The following is a 22047-nucleotide window of genomic DNA, read 5'->3' as shown; positions in this document are numbered from 1 at the left end:
AGGAAAGCATGGAAGAAGGCTTTTGAACCAATCTTTTGGTTGCAAATAACAATTATAAGTCTTAAACTGTTTTGTAATAAGAGTATTTGAATTATAACTTTAGAATGTTGCTTTTGATAAGAATTTTTTACTTGCAATTAAGTCTTAAGCTATTTTGCAATAAGAACTTTTGAATTATAACTTTAGAATGTTGCTTAGTATTAAGGATTTTAAACTGTAGCTTTAGAATGTATACAGGATTTAAACAGAAAGGGAAGTGATCCTATTCCAAGCTCCTGGAAAAGGAAGATGGACATCAAGGTTGCTGATTAATGATTTCAAAAGGGGAAGCTAGACATCACTACCATAGATTAATGATCCTAGAAAATAGAAGCTGGACCCCACCATCTGGACACACATCCTGGGATGTACATCCTAGGATATTGAAACCTGGAATAGATCACAATAGAGTATAGAAATTGGAAAGGAACCAGACATCACCATCATAGATTTACAATCCTAAAGTATAGAATTGTGACGTCAAAAGGTAGAAATAAAAACTGCTGCAAGCTCGCGTAAAAATGGGAACTAGAAACTACTGGGGAAAGCTTATGAATATGCATGACTATGATCAAAAAATACCAGCACACCTAGCAATCAGTGTGCAGTTGGAGGGGAAAACCCCCACCACTGTACCCAGCGCTGTCTTTGCTCCTAAGTTACCAAATTAATTAATAAATTGAATTGCTGCTTGATATATTGGCTGAGTCAAGCTTCTCATCTCTAACAGAAGGCACCATGTTGGAATCTAGTAGGTCAGCAAATCATTGAAACTCAGTTCATTGCTTGGTAACAGCTAGCGTACATGTCCATCAAACTTTTTTCTTTCTAGGTATGTTTATATTTTTTCTTCATGGACTCTCATGGGATAGACTCCTTATTTTTGCAGGTGCAAAATGTTCTCTCACAAAAATAGATTGTTATGCAAACTGATTCTCATTCTTATGATTCTTTTCTCATGAGAACTCAACAGGCCAGCTTAGCCAAAATAGCAAGGCCTAAACCATGTTTTACGAAGCCTTTCTTTTATAAGGTTTTACATATATGTACCACCAACTATTTTCTGCTATGCTCGTTCTGTCATCCTGCCTCCTCTGTCAGGATGCAGCCACAGTTACCACCAAACCCCTTGTGTCAGTGTAGTTAAAAACTCCCTTAAGCCTGTGCTAAAGGGTCCTGACCCAAGGAATCTTGAAAGCCTCTTTAGCTCCAGGTATTCCACAGGCACACAGAGCCCCAACACTTGTTTCACCAGCTTTTGCCAACAAGCCCCTGTGCTGCACCTTTTCCCACCAGGGCTTAAGCAAGGGCCCCAGTGCCCCTCCCATTACTTCATCAACTGGAAACCCCCCAGCCTTTGGTCGCCCAAACTTATCAGACATACAGTTAGCACCCCAGACAGAACCTGATGATCCTTCTCAGGTGCCATGGAGGGCACACCTCACAGAAACTTCCCATTTGGAGGTAGATGCCACCATCAATGGCATCATCATCTGTGTGTCCTCATGGCAGTCAAAATTCTGCCTTCAGTTGACCATAAAGGAGGGGACCACTTCTCTCACCCTCTGCAGTAGCCCACAGGTTACAGAAGCCCCTTCAGCCCATCCCAAGGTCAGTCAAGTGCAACTTCCCTAAGAGCTAGCCAGCCTGAGGATCTGTTTTTGAGAGGTTCTAACCTCTGCTGTGGAGTAACTCCAATACAATTCTATTCAGGTCTGCACAGCAGCAGTTTATCACTGCATGTAGCTGCAGAGCTATGCACCACAGAGAGCAGCCAAGTAACAGCCTCTGCTGAGTTGAACCTTGCCCAGCTGGAGCAGTGACAGAGTTTGTATTTATATATCTCTGTGTTACATGCCTTGTTTTTCACAGGACCACAGGTACATGTCAGATAAGCAAGATGCAGTAAGCTACCAGCAAGAATGGTAACAAACAGATTGCTTCAGATAAGCTGCAGACAGTAGGTCCTTTTACAAGTATTCCACTCCAATAATTTGGCCACTCTTACTCAGTGAGGCCATGCTGCAGTTATTCTTAACTAGAAAGGCCTACAAATGCCTACGAGGCATTAGGTTTTTTACTTCCACAGACAGAACCACTCATAGATCAGACCTTCCACGATGTTCCAGGGAAGATACAATCTCCTGGTACTTTTGAATCAAACTCCCCCTACTTTGGGGACTCTGAGAAGCACCTTCCCTCCCTCCAGTGACCCATCACAGGCTAACACTTTGTGATCCTGCAAGCCCCAAAATTCATCATGTCTCTTTTCAGAGCACTGAAAAAACAGTGAGTATTCACTTGCACCCCTTCCCCTTTTAACAGCCCCAGCCAGTCAGCTCACAAGTCCAGTGGGTCCTGGCATCTGACCAGGGCTACTGGAGCAGGACACTCTGCCTCCGTGGGGGTAAAGCAGCTCAAACAATACCCCAATTGTAAAAGTTGTCAGTGATGGATGGAGAAGGGGGATCATGGTGCACTTGGTGTAGAACAATGCTAAGACCAGCCTGGTTCAATAATCCCAAAGCTGAACATTCTGAGGATGTGAGGAACAATGTTTCCTGGCAGAAATTGGCACGGAATGTGAGAATGTAACAAAGTTCATGATAAAGCAACCAAGAAGTGACAGTATTGATAATTTACATGACACTGCTGAGCTAAAGGCTGCTGAGCTGAAACAGCAGCCCAGAAACATCTGACTGACAGTGGAGTACTATAAAAACCCAGTTTCAATTTTTAACAGCAGAAACTTGTTACGAATACATAGTTAAAGGCCTGACACTGGGTGCTCCAATAGTCTATTTGCATTCAAAAGAACCAGCCAGGTTCACAAGTACTATGGTTTACTAAATGCAACAGACATTGCTCTTTTGCAGTGCCAGCAGTATCTGCATAAACTGCAGAGCAGCTAAATATAGCCCTGACAATACAATGGCAATCACAAGCTCAACTTCTCACGTCAAAACACTCAGCACAGCTGAGGAGACAAGTCTTACCAAAAGGCACCCCTTCTGCAGAGGGCCAGGAAAATGTGTCCCTGCAATTTTCATGTCAAATTTTCATCCCTCAGCTAAACACAAAATCAGGGTCCTTTTATACCTTATTAGCCATTATTGTGCAAAGTGCTGTGGGTGGTCAAATTTTCTGTTCTTGGTGGTTGTGCCGTACACAGTATTTCTTGGTAGGAGGTATACCTGGTAGCAGTTGTACAAAACATTTCCTGGTATTAAGACTGCACTGATCCTTTCCCACTTTACATTCCTACCTGATGCCATGGCAACAAAAACCTCCATCAGGTTTCCACGTCTGCTCTAATCACTGATGCTCTGATGTGTGGGCCCCATCTCATATTGAGCTTTGCTATTTTCTTCACTGTTTTATTGTGCTTGACTGTTTTATATGTTCTTCCAACACTTTTAACATACCCCCTTCTAGAAGTGTGTGTGGAGATTCCTCCTCTGAGTGGGGACATCTCCAAGGTTATTTCCCAAGGCTGAGTTAAAGAGATATGCCCACAGACATTGGTATGAGTGAGCAACATCAATCTCTACTTGATTATTTTGTCAGCTTTATTGTCACTGTAATAACAGTTAACTATCTATATTGCTTAATAATTAATTCTGATTAAGGTCCTTTAGTCTAACTAGTATTATGATCAATATTATCATCAGTATTAACACCACATAAATAAATATTTTTTTCAAATTGGTTTGCCTTCCTCCATCCTGTGGGATGAAGTTGTATAAAGGTTCAACTACACCGGTGGAATTCTTTAGACATAAACCTTTGAGTAAGTCTGGAGCTAGGACTGGATCCAGCCACACCCAGACTCCTCTCTGAGGAAGAGGTTAGAAAGCAAGGGCATCCTTTCTGCACCCTGTGACTCAACAGGAGGGTACATGTGATAAACCTTGTGTGAAGCTTCCATTCTGCCTGTGACAGCTACCTAGGTATAAATTTTGCCCCCTCTCTGCCTCGTACTACAGTCACAAAAGCTGCCAAAACAATCAGTGCCATCCACCTTTCCTCTTATCTATGCACAGTCAGTTTGGACATTAAAGACATTCCTTCAGTGTCCCACGCACTAGGCCTACCAAGCTCACTTTGCTTGTACTTGGAATGGCATTAATTATACCTTTACTCATTTACCTCCAGGCTACGGCCATAGTCCTGCCATTGATGCTAAGGTAGCTCAAGCAGTATTAGCTGAAATTTCTCCCACACCTGATGTCTGTCATTACCATTATCTTGCTGACTTTCCTAGCACATATAGAGGGGACTCTTACACAAGCTATGATTCCAAATTTCAACCCTCAAAGAACACCAGGAACTTTTTATCTTCCTGGTAAATGCCAGGGTCCTGCCCAGAATGTGAAGTGTTGGGGTAATTTTTGAGAGAATCTTTTTGCATGCCAGTACCAAAGGTATTTCTGAAAGTGTCTTGCAGTCTTTTTTCTTTACCCAATCTACTCCCTCCTCCAAATGCAAATATCGAGCCTTCTAGGTTCTAAACTTCCGTCATGAAAGGCCCAGGTCTTAGTCAGCTGGGCTTACTCTCTCTATTCCTTGCTGTGCACACATTGCACCCGGGACTGGAGTACGAGGCACAAACACTTCCATTCCTCCTCTTAAAAATATTCAATGATATCAGCATCTGTTTGTGCAATGGTATCTAACAAGCATTAATTATAATTATTAAGCTAAGCAACTCATCAAATAACTGTACTCTCACCGCTTATGTGCAATACAACACACACTGATGACAGAGGCAAGAGGTAACTGTACTACCACTCTTAGAGTCAATAAAGTAGATTGACTGTAGTCATAAGAATGAGCTCAACTCCTTGATCAAATTATTGACAGTTTGGCTCAGGCTTATAAGGAAGTAAAGGCCTAGGCCATGACCAGGTCAAGGACTTTTCTAGTTCCAACCTATTCTTTGAAAACCCACATAGGAACAGGGAGACACAAAGAGCTTTGATGCATAAGAGTTGGGAACACCAGCCAAGTGAATAAGACATGAATAGCAGGTAGTTCTTCCAGAACTAATTACTAAGGAACAAATGAAGTTGTGGGTGCAAGGAATTTCATGCCTACCTTTTCCATGGCATTTAATTTGACTGAGAGCCAACCACTTTATTCCACAAATATGAAAGCCCAGGTGAGCTTTTTTTTGATCTCTCCCAGCTGCATGGTTGTAACCTCTCCTTGAGCTGGGTCACCTCTAAGTTCCTCCTCGAGGCTGAAAGACCCTTTACCAGCTGCAGATCTCAGGTGATTGATATTGTTCATAACTTTGTATCATAGGGCATTAGGATAATGTATTAATACTTTTGAATTATTACTGTTACTGTATGTGTACAGTAAGATTAAACCTTGCCAGGGCACTTTCTTAAGCCTCACTTTTACATAATTTACTTCAATAAAACCACTTTTTCAGCCACATTTTCCAGCAACAAGTGTAACTGAGGCATTCACAATAGCTCTAAAATATTCTTATTCACTGCTAAAAGCTCCCTTTAATAGAACCAAAACTCTATAAACATACATACTTCAATACCAGCCACTGTGGTCACAGCTATTTTGTACCTCTGCAGAACGTAGTTCGGCAAACAGAAAATTCTAAGAACTGAAAGGACAAAAGTTCAGCTGCAGGCCAGCAAAACTTTGCTCTCCTATTTCTACTTCTGGACTTGTAGCAGCATGTCTCATTTAACCTAAAGTATTTAAATCTAATTCAGCACATCTGATTTATGGTGTTATAGAAAAACAGCCTGAATCAACCAAACACACACAAAGAAAGGAGTACATAAATATCCATAATTCTCATTTTCCCCTCTCTATAACTGTATTTTAGATACTTTTTAGATGTGTCATTTTAGATGTCACAACAGCACCAGCACACAGGAGTTTTCCTGCCCCAAAATTCTTTGCAGTTACATTGGAGATAAATTGTTGGAAATTGCCTTAATCTCAGACTGCAAATCAATGACAGAATGTTTGCAGTAAACTTAAGCATATGTAGACTAGTAGTCACTTCTCTTTGCAAATTCCCATTCCACCACTTCCAACAGTGTATTTCCCCCTTTTACCTATCAACTTCTTACAAATCCTGATGGGATTCATCCAATAGTCTTTAAAGAGCTGCTGATGTCATTGCAAAGTCTCTCTTAATGGTTTTTGAGTTATCTTGGGAATCTCGAGAAGTCCCAGCTGACTGGAAGCTGGCGAACGTTGTCCCAGTTTTCAAGAAGGGCAAGAAGGAGGACCCTGGAAAGTAGAAGCCTGTCAGTGTCACTTCAGTGTCTGGTAAAATCATAGAAAACATTTTTCTGAAAGGCATTGAAAAACACTCAGAGGACAACAATCATCAGTCACAACCAGCACATGGCTTCGTGAGGGGAAAGTCAGCTTGTCACACCTGATTTCCTTCTACAACAGGGTAACCCACCTAGCTGATCTAGGAAAGCTGGTACATGAATCTTTTTGGACTTCAGTAAAATGTTTATAGGATGGTTATGTTTTACTCCTGTAGCCTTCATGTTGCATCAGGCTGTCCTTCCCAGCCTTCCTTTTTGTTTTCAGCATTGTCTCTTCCCAACACCAGGACTCTTAATGTGATTTTATTCAGTGTTATCCAATACTGAATAAACAGTATTTCTCAGTTTGTTAGTGGGGTTTTTGTTTAGACATGAAGTGAATACACTTCATTCCCACAGTCTTTAAAAGTTGAGGTGCTTTCTCTTGCCTTTGGCATGCCTTTTGGCTCTACTGTCAACAATGGCAACTCAAGAAGCTGCATTTCCCAATCAAATTTTGCAACACCTGTCTGCAGCCACAGTGTTGTGCCCAGAGAAGCAGAGCAGCCCAACTCCATGTGTGTGGCAGGACGTCCCTCTCTACCCCAGATGGCTGGTGCCTATGGAAGAGATAACCCACTCAAGGCCAAAGGCCTGGCAGGGGGTCACTGCTGGTGCCAGAAGGGCTGAGACCCCCAACTAAGAATCAACATCTTGGTCTGGAGAGAAGATGTGGGAAGAGATTAATAAAAGTAAATGTCATTGACCAAAAGACACTACTCTTTACAACTACAAAAGTGACACAAATTATTACAGAGATAGAAACCTCTCACACACTCCCTGGAAATATGTAGGGCAGCTTCTCCTATGAAGCTTGGGCACATCTTTGTAGACACTTTTCCAGAAATTGACGGGAAAGATTTGATGTAAGATTCAATGTATCTTACCATCCAATCCATCAGCAAGGATGGTCAGATATATTGAATCCTAATCTATATTATTTCCTTGTTAGCTGTAATATAGGTATGTCAATCATGCTCTATTTTCTATCTACTAGCAGTGTCTCTCTGTTTATCCTGTGTGGTAAGAAGTGAGAGTTAAGTCTTATGTCTGCTTTCCTTGGTCTATTCAATTAATTATTCATTTTGCAATAGACCTAATCGGCCATTTTTAAGAACTTGTGAAACAAGAGTGAGTTTTATGTGTTGGCCACCCCAGTTACATTACTGTCTACTGTCGAGGGCCTGGGCAGAGGCAGGGCCTGGTTTAAACTCCCCTCTCCATTTATAACAGCGTGGTGATCCCAGCCCACGAGCAGTGCCGGCTGAGGCCAGAAGGCTCTGAGTCACACCAGCCCAGAGCCTTTGCCTTGCTGTCTTCTGCTATGGAGAAGGCAAAGTCCCTCCACAAGTTCTAGCCCTTGACCATGTCCCAGCCACCAGAGTTGCCACCACCAGAGAGATAAAGGGAGAGAGGGGGGCTGCCACCATTTTCTTTTTATCTCCCCCCATGGCAGGCATCACTTCACCATTTTGAGCTTCTCTTTGTTCCCTAGGAGTCTGGGAGATTTCAGCAACTTCCTAAAAAACTGGTGCTCTTACTGATATGTTTTGCCCGTTGCTATTTTGGGGTTTTTTTAAGTAAACTGTTATTTTTCCACTTATATCTCCTCTACTTTTTTCTCCTTATTGGTGGAATGGGATTGGTTAAAACTAAGGGGAAGTAACTCATTTTAGAGTGTTCCCCTAAACTGTCTTAAAGCAAGGTTGTTCAAGCAGGACCTGCCTTTCATAAGCTCATGCTGGCTGGGCCCGATTCACTGGTTGTCCTATAGGTGCCATGTGATGTCACTCAAGATGATCTGCTCCATGACCTTCCTCAGTACAAAAGGCTGTAATTGCTATTATAGTGCACTATTTATTAAATTGGTATTCTCAAAACTAGCTTAATAATTGTCAAGAAGAGATTGGTTTTGGTCACCCACACTCATGACCATGGGCAAATCTCTTTCACTCGGCCCCAAGGAGTTACCACAAGAAGCATTCCCACTTAAAGGAAGAATCTCCACACACTCTCCTAGAAGGGGTGTGCTAGAAATCCCTACCATAAAAAAGAGAGTTTGGGCTTTTATAGGATAATGTGATTGATTGTCAGTCCTACATTGCTAGGCTAGCTCAGCAGAACATAATTAATTTCAAATACATGGTTAGTACTACCACTCATTGGTTCCTTTTATCAGGAAACATCTGTCTCCCACATCCATGCCAGTGCCAGTTCCCATCAGGAAACACCAGTTTCTTCACATCCTCCTATTGTTTAATTTTGAGGTGTTTCAGTCAGACTGATATCAGCATTCTTCAACATCAAAAACAACATGGCCATCCCCCCTCCATCACTGGTGATTTCTGCAAGTAGGGTGAAGTTCAAGCTGTTGCACCCCCATTTATACATAAAGAACATCCTGTTACGCTCACAAGTTTCCAATTTTAGTATTTATGTCAAAAAATTTTGAAATTCCGTTTCAATAAGGATGTTTGATGCAGGACTACAGCTGCAGATTTCTATTTATTACACCTCATGGTAACAACAGGGAAATGTTGAAGTACTAAGGCCTGCACAACAGGCCTTGGGCCAAAGTTGACCTCTAGATGAACCTTCCAACCAAATATTATATGTATCTGCTCATTGGCAAAACATGGTTTCAGTATTTAGAACCCAGGCAAGGCCAAATCTAGCCTTGGTTGGGAGTACAGGATCAAAGACAACTCCCATGGTTTGTCCTTGAGCCCTGGCCAGGCTTTGGAAGAAACCCAGTAGGAGAAAGAAACCAGATGTTCCCACACCAGAAGTTGTGGTAGCTTGTTTATTTAACAGAATAAAAATGGGACTGTCTCACAGCTAAGTCAGAAGCCTTGTTTCCTGCGGCTGGAAACACCTGCAGGATTTCCCAGTTACCAGAAGTGGTTCTCCACTCCTTTGCTGTGGTGACAGTGGCTTCCCCCAGTTAATGCTTATCCTATCTTATATTTTTGTAATTCTTTGCAGTTTCATATTATATTAAATTACCCTTACTCCTTAAGTTGGTGTCTGTGTCTTTTCTGACCCTATCCATGGCAAAACAAATTTAGAAAAACAACGAAACGAGCATCAATGTCTGAATATGCTTTAAATCTTAGTGGGAACCCAGAAATTCTGCAGTTGAGAAATTACAATTATGTAATTCCACTTTAGGAATGGAATTATTCAGGGGATAGTACAAAAAGCAAAAAATCAAGGAAAAGGCATGCCATGGCATCTGGCAATGGTCCCAATCCACTGTCCTAAAGCTACTAATTGCACCCAGCAACACTGTCATAAGCGTCATGGGAACTGCGGTCATAGTCAACGGGTCAAGAATAAAGAAGTAATTCTTCTCACCACAAATGAGCTAATGCAGACAAACACCACATATCAACAACCAGAAGCACTAAATACAGAAAAAAAAATCTGAGTTTGTCATAAGCAACATCAAAACTGAGCTCCAAGAGGTTATTCTAAAATGTAAAAGTGACTCTTCTACAAGCACTATGGACACACCAGGCATTTGGGGGAGCCATGCTTTCACAAAGAATTTCAACATTCTAGTTTTCCATGGTGCCAAGCAACACACCAACACCAGCAAAAGCGATGCCATTGTCCAGAACAAAATTAAATCTTCAAGATTGTATTTGATTGCTTCATTGTATCAACCAAGCATTTATTGATGAAATAAATGAGAAAAAAAATGTTCACTTTTGAGTAATAGCTGTAAGCCTGAGAAAGCAATTTTCAACATAAAAGATTTGTGGGGAAAAGGCATTAATAACAGGGACTGGATTCATCAGATGAATTGACATCACCAAATATTCCACTTGAAATCCTACAGATGAAAGCTTTTCTAATGGTAGCATCAGACTCCTTTATACAGGAATATCCTTGCCTCTGCAGAAAAGTTCCTGTATATAACTGAAGCACACAGATATAAGTATTATCTACAGCTCATGCTTTTCTAGTTGTGAATATTACTATGATGGAAGAAGGTCAGCTAAGGATGAGGCAGAGTCCTAAGCTGCCTTTTCTTAGATGGAACAACATTTTTTTGAAAATACCTACACCCCTACACTTCTACTGCAAATTTCTATTTACCATCACACTGGTCTGCCAGTGGACATGGTCAGCACAAAAGACACAAACACCAACTTTAAGAAATAAGTGTAATTTACTATAGTTTAAACCAGCAAAGAATTACAAAAGGATAAACTAAGCAATGCACGTAATCACTACTACAGAAGATTACCTACAGTAATTAAGAAAGGTACATCACCTAATATTTTATTGTCATCCAGATCTGCACTTCAGCTGGGGAGCTCCAGCCACAGCAAGGGACTGGAGAGCCACTCCTGGTAACTGGGAAATTCTTCAGGTACATCCACCTGCAGGTGAGGTCTCAGTCTTCACTGTGAGAGGGTCCAGCTTTTATGCTGGTGAATAAACAAGCTTCCAGATCTTCTCGTGCAGGAACATCTGGTTTCATTCTCCTCCTGGGTTCCACCCAAAGCCTGGCCAGGGCTCAAGGAGGAATCAAGGGATTTGGCTTTGACCATGTACCTCCAAACAAGGCCAGGTATCTGATTTCATGGCCCTGACTGGCCTCCAAACAAGGAAAAAATACATTGTTATCACACTACATGTTTCACTAACAATCATGCATCTTTCAGTAATAAGTGGATACAAATATTATACAATGTTTGGTTGGAAGGTTCATTAAGAGTCAAGTTCAGCTCAGGGCCTATTGTTCAGGCCTCAGTACTTCACAGAAACAAGTGAAATGCAGAGAAACCATGAACATGCTTCCGCCTCTGAGGAATTTCCAAATTCCTTTCAAGTTTCAATGCACATTTAAAGAACTGTCTTACATCCCCAGTAGTTGTAGATATCCCCTTTTAGAAGTATTGTTCCCTAATCATACAACACCTAATTACCACTCATTGGAGACAAGTTTGCAATCTATGTACAGGTACTGACTGAAGTGCAAATTAAGAAGTTAACTGAATTTCAGTCATTGAAATCTTTCACAAGGACATACTACAAGAGCTCTTTGGCATATTTGCATTTTATGAAGACCATTTATATCCAGCATGAAGGCATAGCGCTACATTCAAGATCATAGGAGTGTTTTTTAAAAGTCTTTAAAAATCTTCTGATTGGTGAAGTTTCCTGCCTGTTATAAGTTACAATATCAATCCTTCCATTAAATTAGCTCCCTTGAAATTCCTCCAAGTATAAATTCCTACATTTCCACTGCCCTATGAAGTTTTGAAACTCCTGAGAGCTTGAATTGCTTGTTTTTATCAGAAAGACAAATTATAGTCAGAAACATTATCGTAACGCCTAGCAATCAAATGTGTGAAAAGATAAAAATCCATTCCCTGTCAGCAATGGGAAAGCACTACAGTTCTTTGAAAAATTGCATGTAACAGTATTGAATATGGCTTAGAAATGCTTAGAGTAACAAAGACAGGTTGGTAAGTTTGTATTTTCCTTAACCCTATTTTCTTCCCCATTTCTACCTCTTCAGTTGCACGGATGCTGCCACTTGTGATGCTTCAGGATGAACCGAACTAGACAATAAAATGGCATCCACACTTTCACTTTGAAAAGAAAAAAAGATTACTTCAGCAATCTTGTGTGTCTCTTCAGACAGATATGGAGTGCTCCCTGGAGGAACAGGAGCTCCTCACTGGTCTTGGCTCCTAGAAGGGACAACAGTCCATGAGCTTTAAGTGCTGCTTTTACCAAAGGAGCAATGACCTATACCAACAATACCACCAGAGTCTCCTATGTCCTGATTACCAGTAATATATCAGATTTTGAATTCCAGTTTCCTGTGCAGCACCAATCTCCTTTCATCAGTGCACTTTAACAGCTTAAAAAGGCAAAGATTAGCATTACCTAATGCTAAAAACCAAAATGGGTATTTTTCACCATTTTTCCTTGCTTTTCTTTTTTCTTTCCTTTTAAGTCAACAGCAGGCTCTAAGGTTTTTCACAAGTTTTCATGGCCATGCTTAGCAAAGGAGGAGCTCCTCTAAGAATCAAGAGAATTGAACTGCACCTTCTTGGCTTTCTGCTCCCTCTTTTACTCCTTTTGCTGTGTCTTCATCCATGCCTTTTAAATTAGGGGCTGGGGAGTACTGCTCTGTGTATGACAACTGTTAATCTTCAACACAAAGAAGAAAGGTTTAACATCAAACTAACAGGTTAATTATTACAAGACCACAAATGCTATGACAGTCTCACATCCCCAACCCACTGATATGTTGTTCATAGCTGCAGCAAATGAAGCCGAACAAAAAAAAGGCAAATAAAACAGTTCGGAAAGGCTGATTTGTGTCAGTTTTAGAAATATATAAAAATAGTCTCCTACCAACACACCTTAGCCTGCAGAAAACAAGCCAAGTCAGCAATTCGTTGGCTTCTAAAGAGTCTGTTTGAGGGACAGCCTCCTGCAAATCAGAGTATTTTAATGATTTACAACTATTTTTTTGAAGATTAGTAGGAAGGGGGAAAAGCAAAAAAGCACCTGTGTTTTAAATAGAAATCAGAACCATAACAATAAAAATAAAACTTCTAAAAAATCTAGCAGACCAATGAACCGGAGAAAGTTTTAGCTTTTATTTAGAAAGAAACCCCATAACAGACTTGACATAAAGCATGCTGTAATGTTTTTTGTCTTCTGCCAAAACATCAGACAATATAATATTTCCTGGGAAAAAAATACTGTTTAAGCTTAAACTACAAAGAGAGCTGGATCCTTGAACTCTGCCTCCCAACTCACTGCAGTGAGCCACACAAACACACTGAACTAATGGGTCCTGGTAAACATCTTGGGAACCACCGCAGTAAATTTTCCAAGACTTTGCACCTTGAGACCCAGGGGAACTTTTATGCTGGCACAGGCATCAAGAGTAAAGGATTTAATTTTGTAGACAGTAATGTAAAAGCAATCATTATCACAAGTCTGTTTTCTCTGCCAGGAATATCTGTTTGAATGTTTTGGGACATCACTTGGCTAGTTCAAGGGAACAGGGTGATAAGCACCCAGTTAGAAGTTTTTGATGTTTGTAACAAGTTTTACTCCCATCATTCTCTGATGAATATTTTCTCAGGAGAAAATATTTTCCAGGCGTCACGATGAGCTGGTTTTGTTTTATTCTATTTTTAAATCCTCCCAGGAGGCTAGTTAAGAGCAGGGAAATGCCCAAAGTTACCACAGAGCTCCTAGAAGGAGTTGAGTCAGTCTCCTAAGAACTTCTAGGAAAACAACTGCCAGCATTTCTATGGGCTTCTGAAACACATCCTGTGCTCCAGCAGAAAACCTACTCCTGTTCTACCTGATGCCTCCGGTTTTCATTGATGGCACGGACAAACAAAGCACATCTTCCAAAGCCCAGGAAGAAAGTTGCTACACAGGGGTACTTGCACTTTTTTCTCACATTTCCATCTGCCTCTGCAGATGGAATAAATAAGTTAATTCTATCAGCTACACTACTCAGACAACCCAAAGCAGAAACAGCAAGCCTATACCTCTTTAAATATGTTGTTTTCTTTTTTCTTTAATAGTATAAACAGTTTTATCAGTTCCACCACAATACACGACTGCAGGCATGCCTCTTACACAAAGCAGAGCACTGGCTCCTTACCGCACATCTTGTGATGCCTATCTGAGAGGCTGAAGCAAAAAAATCACTAACGCTGGACTTTCATCGCAGAATTTAAACACAGGACACTCAAAACATCCAGTCTTTAACCCTGACAGTGATTACTTTCTCTTGTCAGTTTTGTTTTGGGGAGGGGGGGAAGAGGGATTTCCTCGTTTGTTTGGTACTTTGGGGGTTTTTAGTATCTTTCAACCGCATCTCCCTGCATTGTCATACCCTGCAGAGAAATACAGCAAACAAACCTCTGCGTCCTTAAGGTGATCGGGGCGGAGGATGTGTTCCGGAGCCTGCGCATCGCATTGTCCTTGTTCAGGCACCCGCAGGACTCTCGCTAATTGATGGTAATTGGTTCAGCGAGACGAGCAGCGGACGAGCTGCCGGGCCCCGCGCTCCGCTCGGGTCCCCCGCGCCGCCGCCCCACCGCGCCCCGCGGCCGCCCCGGCGCTGCGCGGCCCCGCTCGCTGCTGCGGCCCCGAGGCCTCCCCACTCCCCGGCCCGGCCACGGAAAGGGCTCCGCCCGCCCGCCCCGAGCCCGCCGCAGGGGCCGGCAGCTCCCGGGGAGCGGCTCCTGGCAGCCGCCGGGTGCCGACCCCGCGGCCGGAGAGGAAGGGAGGAGAGGAGAGGAGAAGACAGGCCGGCACGGCCCCCGCCGCCCCCCGCCCCGCTCGCTCGCTCGCTCGCTCCCTCCCTCCTTTCCTTCCTTCCTTCTCGCCGCCGCGCACGTCCTCACCGAGCCCAGCCAGCCACTCGTCCGGAGCCCCGACTGTCGGCCCCGATGGGAGACGGAAGGAGACCCTGACTCCGGGCAGCGGGGCGGGAGCTGCGGGGCGGGAGCTCCGGGGCGGCGCTGGGGCGGGGGCGGCGCGTCCTGCCCGCCCGGCGCGGGGTGTGCGGGGTCGGGGCCGCAGGCGGAGGCGAGCGCGGTGCCCCTGGGCTCACCCGCGGCCAGCGGCGATAGATTGAGCCTCCTGCTCCTCGGATCCCTCCAGGCTAAGCCCCTCCTCCCTCCCCCTTTTCTCTGCGCCCTTCCTGCCTTCTCAGCTCTCCAGAGAACTCCCACAGCTCCTTGCTCCAAGCGCGTCACATTTTTTTAAGAAAAATAGAGTGGTCCTTTCACATTCCCCCCACGAACTGAGGACCAATTGAGACTTCAGTTAGAAGAATGTTATAAATATTCTGATAAAATAATCGATTTAATAATGTAAAAGAGGTAGTTATGATTACAAGTAGAAAATTGTGAAGTATAAGGTATAGGAATGTCAGGAGTGCTGTGTTTAATATATGCAGCAGAAACCTCGCCAAGAAGCTAATGGATGTCTTATGCTTTATTCAAGAAACTCTGGAGACCATCATGCAGAGCAGTTATGCTGCTTGGAAACCCCCTACCCTTCCTACCTTCATTGGAATATCAAGGATTCCAATCAGTAGAGATGCCCCAATTGTCTTAGGGTAGGAATATTGATGAAGTTATTTAACTTGCAAAACGAGTCGTGGTTAAGGTTAAATTTAAGAGCAAGCATATTATGCATAAAATGTAAAAGAACTTATGTAACGATGACCCAGCAGAAAAGTATATCAAATTGATGGATTTTGTTTACTGAGTAGAACATGCTTGGAGGAGTAATTCCCTGTGTTCCTGGCACCAAAATAAAGAAGTGTCTGCTTATTCACATTGTGTGGAAAAGCCATGCTGTGAAAAGCCAGTGTCTGTAAAGGAGAGAGAGGGCTCCAGCAAATTTATTCCAATACAGGGAGAGAGTGTACTGGGCAATACCCCTGTGAAGTGTCTCTCAAGGTTTTGGAGGGCACAGCCTCATTTTATCCTAAACTCCTGACCGCATGTTGCCACGTTCCTTTCCCCATTGGCTGAAGTATTAGGAAAGCATGGACTTCCTGAACCACCTACTACAAATTCCCTCTTGAACATGCATGGTCATTTCCCCCTAAAGTTCAGGCCTTCTGAGTTCCACAATAGACTTTGTTCAGACCCCTTTCTCCTATTACTCTAAAGCTCAGAAAATCAAACTGCCTGGGTCCAACTCCCTGGGTTCTGTAACTTGTTTGGCTTGATGCTCATAGAGACATGAAGATTCATTTCCCCTAAAGGCCCCCATACCATTCTTACAGAACCTGACTGGTTCTTTCAGTCATTCCTGGAGACAATAACACCCTATTTCTTCTATCATTCATGAAGACCCCCACCCATCAAGTTGTTTGTGAAGACATTAGCACATATTTTTCCTATCAACATAAAATTGATGGAGGATAAGTTTTTTCCATGTCATTTGCTCATACAACTGGAGACTAATAAAAATTCACTGGAGTTATCCCAGTGCATCCTGCACCATCATGAAGTAATGCCTGCTTCTTAAAACTAAATTGGTGTTAAGGAGTTTTATTCCTGCATTTTGGTGATAACTGGATAATGCTGAAGTACGACATTCCGAGGATGTGAAGAACAATGGCACAGGTGAGGATGTGGCAGACAAATTTCCTTATAAAGCAACCAACAAGTGGTACTACAGATAAGGTATCCAAAGTTGCTGGGCTGAGCAAGCTGGCCTAGAAACATATGATAGGCAGTCAATAACTTTATTAACTTTATAAACTGGTCCTTTTTTTTTTTTTTTTAAGAAATTTTCTATCAGTTTCAAAGTATTAGAAAGCAGGCATTCTTTATTGCATTGCTAGTCACCTGGAGGGTATTTCCTCTAATTAGGTGTGTCATGACACTTTACAACAAAGCATTTATTCTACCATGCTCATACATGGATTACAGTATATTTCCTGGCTAAGACATAAACATCACTTTTCCTAGAACTAATTTCCATACATCTGCCTCTTACTGGAAGTCATCTTATGATTGTAGAGGGTTATCTGAAGGGATTGCTGGTGGTCCTACTCACCAAGTGCCCACAGTGTTAGAGATGACCTTGTCTTGACCTTCTCTTAGGGCATGTGCTGTTGCTTCTTGTTACATGGCTGTGCCACAAAAGCCACTATATCCCTCATTATCTGTTTATCCACTGGTTCCAGCTACATTTCGCATCTTATGTGTCTACTTTTACATTGTGTTATCTGCTTCTTTGAAATGCACTGTTCCTTTCTTTGGACTAGTAAAGCATTATGTCCTGTTCCTGGCTAGGTCTCTGTAGAAGCCTGGGCACCAAGGAGTTAATGTTCTGCTGTGTCTCAAACAGCAGTAGCCACTATAGTGCAAGTGGGCAAAGTAGAACAGCATGTGGCAGGAGAGGAAGTCTGCATGTAGGAAGAGCAGCACCTTTCTGGGGTCCACTTCCCTGCTCTGGTCCATGGAGACTACACACACAAAAGACAGTGCAAGCACCGAGATGAGGTCAAGAAGCGGGCATGAACTGTTGACCAAAGCATTGAGACCACCAAAGATCCTCAAAATCCCACAACCCACTTCTAGAGAGGTCCTGCTGAGAGATCTAGATTGTCTGGAGAGCTTTGCCAATCATCCATACCTATGAATATATCAAGAGCAAGTGCTTGATTCATCACCTGGGATAGGGTAATCCTGGTTATATGTGCAAATTGGAGACTGAAGGAGTTAAAAAACACAGTTGCCTATCTGAAACATTGTTAAGGCTAAGGAAGGATTTGCAATAAGATAAACAAAAAGAGAAGGAATTTGCAACAGGAAGGCTCCCATTCCAGGCCTGGTGGAGGCTTTATCTGGTTAGCACATCCTGGTCAATACATCCAGACAAAAATTTCTGCTGTGACAAGCTGTGTGAAAGGAAGCGACTGCTCATACACATACCACTGGTCAAACAAAGATCACCCCATATTATGGACAGATAGTACCTGTGACCAACAAAAGCCCCTCAAAACCTTGGAGGAAGCATTCTCAGGAGGACCTTGCCTTCCCTCACTTTTGCCCATAATGAAGGCACACTCGACCTCACTTCACATGTAAATTAGGAACACCACGCCTCCATCCATACTCAGAACTTGGACTGTATAAAAGTGGGACCACCAAAAGAATGAGAATCACCCCACCATCAAGAAGCCCAGGGTGAGGAAGGACCAATGGGACACCTCTGACTCCATGAATGGTGAATCTGCTTGGTATCTCTCTCTTTCCTCCTCTCTCTTCTCTGTTTTCTAGTTCTTTTTCTATCTCTCTACCTCATGTTTGTTGTTAAATAAAGTCCATGTAGTTGACTCCAGAGTCATCCCTCACTACTAACAGGGATGTGAGGCTGAAGAACAGGCCCATGAAAAGAGATCTGGTGATTTGGATTGATGGCAAGTTGGGTATGAGTCAATAGTGTTCCCAGGTAGCAAAAAGGGCCAACCACATCCTGGGGTGGATATCAAGCACAGCACTTTGAGCTGTTTGAGGGAGGTGATTGTCCTGTTCTACTCTGTACTGGTGCGACCTCGCCTCTGTAGGGAGAGTTGTATGTGAGTTTTAGGCACCTCAGTATAAGAGTAGCATCAAATTACTAGAGAGTGACCAAAATGGTGAATGGCCTCAGCTGTAATCTTTATGAAGATTGGCAGAAGCCACTTGATTTCTTCAGCTTGGAGAAGAGAAGACTGAGGGGTGTCCCCATGGCAGCCTACAACTTCCTTGAGGCAGATGTCATGAATGAGTATTTTGGCTGCTTAAAGAATCATCACCAAAGTTATTAGTAAAGGAGGTTTTAATATATATTTGTGAAAGCGTGGCTTAACAGAGTTCAGTGGCAAAGTTTGCTACCACATAGAATAAAGCATATAAAGAAAAACTGGATCAGAACATATTTAAACTAATTATCACAGACTTTGGGTTAGAAAAGGATGAGAGTGCTAAAGAGTAAGGGAGACATTCCCATTGGGTCACAATATTCAGGACAGATCCCCTTGCCAAACTTAGCCTCAGGCTTGCTCAAGGGTTTTATGTCTAAAGGATTTAGGAACACTTAATCATAATTTTAACACTTACAAAATTATTCAATAGAGTTTGCTATAAGCAAAGTAACTGAACCATAAATCTAAGTTGGCACTATTCATACAGTACTTGCTCCAGGGTATCTAAAGCAAATCAGACACTCAGACACACAGACAGAAGTCAACATGTACAAAGAGGTCAGTGAAATACTCATGTGGAATGCCTTTGCATCTCTCAGCAGCCTGAGCCTTGAAGAATGGTGTATCAACACAGACCCCCTTGTCAGCTTTCAGAGATGGTCCTCCAGGTATAAGTGTGAGAGATGGCAGCACTGAGAGGTGTCCCACTCAGAGGCTCATAGATTCAGAGGCTGGGACACACAGCCTGCTGACATCCGGGAGAGCTCTGAGGGTCTCACTTAAGACTGCTACTTACAGGGTTGCAAAATACATGGCTTCAGGCATCTGTCAATCTCCAGGATGATTCAGGCAAGTAATGTTCCAAGGCTGTCAGGGCAGGCTGATTATCTCTTGTCCTTTGTTAGGCAACAGAAGCTTCTGTTAAGGACAGTGCCTTCCCACCATAGTCATGCATGAGTTTCTGGTAAGATTGAGGGAAGTTTCATTGCCTTAGTCATACCTCAAGGCTTAGTCCTAAAGAGAATTGCTGAGATTGTAGAGCAGCCTGAGGAGGGGAGGAATGCACCACCAAAGGGAGCAGTGGAGGAGAAGGTGCTGATCTCTTCCCTCTGGTGACCAGTAATGGGAAATGGAACAAAGCTGTGTGAGGGGAGGTCCAGACTTGACATTAGGAAAAGGTTCTTCACTGAAAGGGTGTCCAGTCAATGAATAAGCTTGCCAAGGAATTGCTTGTGGCTACAAGTCTGTCTGAATTCAAGGAGCATCTGACAAAGAGCAACACTCTTTGTCATATGGTTTGGTTTTAGAAAATCCTGTGAGAGGCCGAGAGTTGAATTTGATGATCCTTATGAGTCCCTTCCAACTTGAGATATACTATGATTCTGTCATCTGAAAATCAGCTGCTACAGACCTGAATATCCTTTTCAACATGCCAAATGGGTTTCAAGAGCCTGTGCAAATAAGGAATTAAAACTTATTTCTGAATTAAAACAAACTCAATATCATGTTACAATTCTAATTACCCTTGCACACATGCCCACACCCTCACAGGCACTTCACGACACCCCATCACAGCAGAGCTATCCAGAGTCTGTTGCAGCAGATGCACTTGGGATGCTCATTGGGTATTGGTTTACTTGTTGCCCAAGGCTTTATGGTTTCCTTGCCAGCCAGTGTCTAGTCTTTTGGGAATGCTTGACCTTTGCATTCTCCAGATTCCAAGGTGTCAGAGCATACCTCCCAGCCTGGTGCTGTTGGTGTGGCACCCCTACCCCTTCCTCCACTGTCAGGCACGGCCTCCCCTTGGTAAAGTATGTATACTAGCACAGTATCCTGTGCAAACAGGAACTGGAATACAGTGAGGTGTGACCAGCATTCTGTGAGTCAAGTTAGCTGCTCCCCATGCTGAATTTTCTCACCTTTTGTAAACATAACTATGTTGTCAGACAACTTTTACAATAGAAGTTGCTTAATGAAGAACTTTGGTTTTTTTTAACTGATAAGATTCACCCAAATCACTCAAGCATTGTGTAAGATCACATCCCCTAAAGAATATGCCTTAGGTAGGCAAAGATTATGCATGGGTTCATGTGAATTTTACTTTGTAAAAGACATAACTTTTTGTCCCTCTGTGTGCTTGATTTGTGGAAACCTACACCTTGTACTCTGCAGGAATTGGGTATACTGAGCCCTGGTGTGTGCCATGGCTGAACTGTGGACAGGAGAGCACTCTGCAAAAGTAAAGGAGTCCATGACACATAACCACCATGAATTAATTATTGGAACGTGGCGTCAGGATGCTGTACTCAAAGGCTGATGCAGTCCAGCAATTATATGCATTACACTGCATTGGGCCAAATTGCCAAGGTAACAGTGTTGGAAACACCAGGTTGAGAAGGAACATCAGGAGTCGCAAAATTAAGGTAAATTAGAAGGAATTACTATTGGGAGTGTTGGGTTTTTTGGGAGGCATTTGGGCAGAGAAAGGCAGGTGAGTGCAGGGACAGTGAAAAGAGCAAATGGATAATTAGATATAATATGAGGTAAAAACCAAAGAAGGGTGGGATCATTTGGCACTAGGACTGGGAGTGATTACCAATGGTGGCATTTTAAAATGGAAGTACTATGGCCTAAACATGTTCTGGTTTCAGTATCCATTCTGTCTTGGGTTCACATGCAGTCCTTGGCATGTCTTATTTGTGTGTTTCAAATAATCTACCTGCTTAGATTCTGTTTATAATTGCTCTACATTAAATTGATTTTTGACAAGATTGAGTCTGAATAATCTGGTCAGGTCACTATGATTTTTAGTCCGCACAAAGTTAATTTTATTCCAATCAAAGCCCACTGTCATTAACAGTATTGTTCCCTGCATCTTGAAACACAAAACACATTACCAATCCATTGCACTGACGTTCCATAATTCTCAGAATAGTGAAGGCACACATGAATTCTCAGAATAATGAAGCTCCCAGACATACTCCCACACTTGTTGTTTCCGTGATCTTCGCTAATAATAGGTGGAAATTCTGTTTTCACTGAAAGAAACAGTGTTTCGCTTGTTTTGGAGATGCTGTCTGACGAGCCTACCCTCTCAGCCCCCCGAATCACCAGGCCAGCCCAGATATACAGGGCCTTGAGGGAAGGCACGTCAGGAGATGGACACAGATACAAAAGAGGCTCCAATTCCTGATGTGGTTCTCCAAGCTTGTTTAATCCATGAGATGGAGGGGAAAAAGAGACCGAACAGGAAGGGTCATGGCCTTATCTAGGCTCTGGACAGGGAGGGCTTTCTTGCTCTCCACCAACCCCAGGGGAGCAGGAAGGAAGGGACCCTGTTTATATGATTCCAGTCACAGGGGTCCCTGAAAAGGGAAATAGCATAGCCCAAGCGCACTGTAACAGCTGTCAAACATTATCCATTTTTTA

The 22047-nt window shown here is 42.8% G+C and overlaps 1 protein-coding gene across 8 annotated transcripts in view; it reads right to left on the bottom strand.

The window, feature by feature from the left end:
- The window catches only part of RESF1 (retroelement silencing factor 1), a 29010-nt gene extending 13505 nt beyond the window's left edge, over window positions 1-15505 (bottom strand). For 2 of the 8 annotated variants that reach the window (XM_053943011.1, XM_053943020.1), the window contains exon 1: window positions 14319-14477. The gene's annotated coding sequence lies outside the window, so the exon portion shown is untranslated. Of the gene's footprint in view, window positions 1-6131; window positions 6310-12790; window positions 12862-14318; window positions 14478-14806; window positions 14904-15471 lie in introns of those variants that run through there. The other 6 variants (XM_053943014.1, XM_053943013.1, XM_053943015.1 and 3 more) reach the window with 6 other exon arrangements.
- Between the last annotated feature and the right edge of the window lie 6542 nt (window positions 15506-22047).

This window comes from Vidua chalybeata, chromosome 5 (genome assembly GCF_026979565.1).
Source record: "Vidua chalybeata isolate OUT-0048 chromosome 5, bVidCha1 merged haplotype, whole genome shotgun sequence".
Lineage (NCBI taxonomy): Eukaryota > Metazoa > Chordata > Aves > Passeriformes > Viduidae > Vidua > Vidua chalybeata.
Note: the sequence above shows the minus strand (reverse complement) of the source record. Positions and strands in the feature narration are given on the sequence as shown.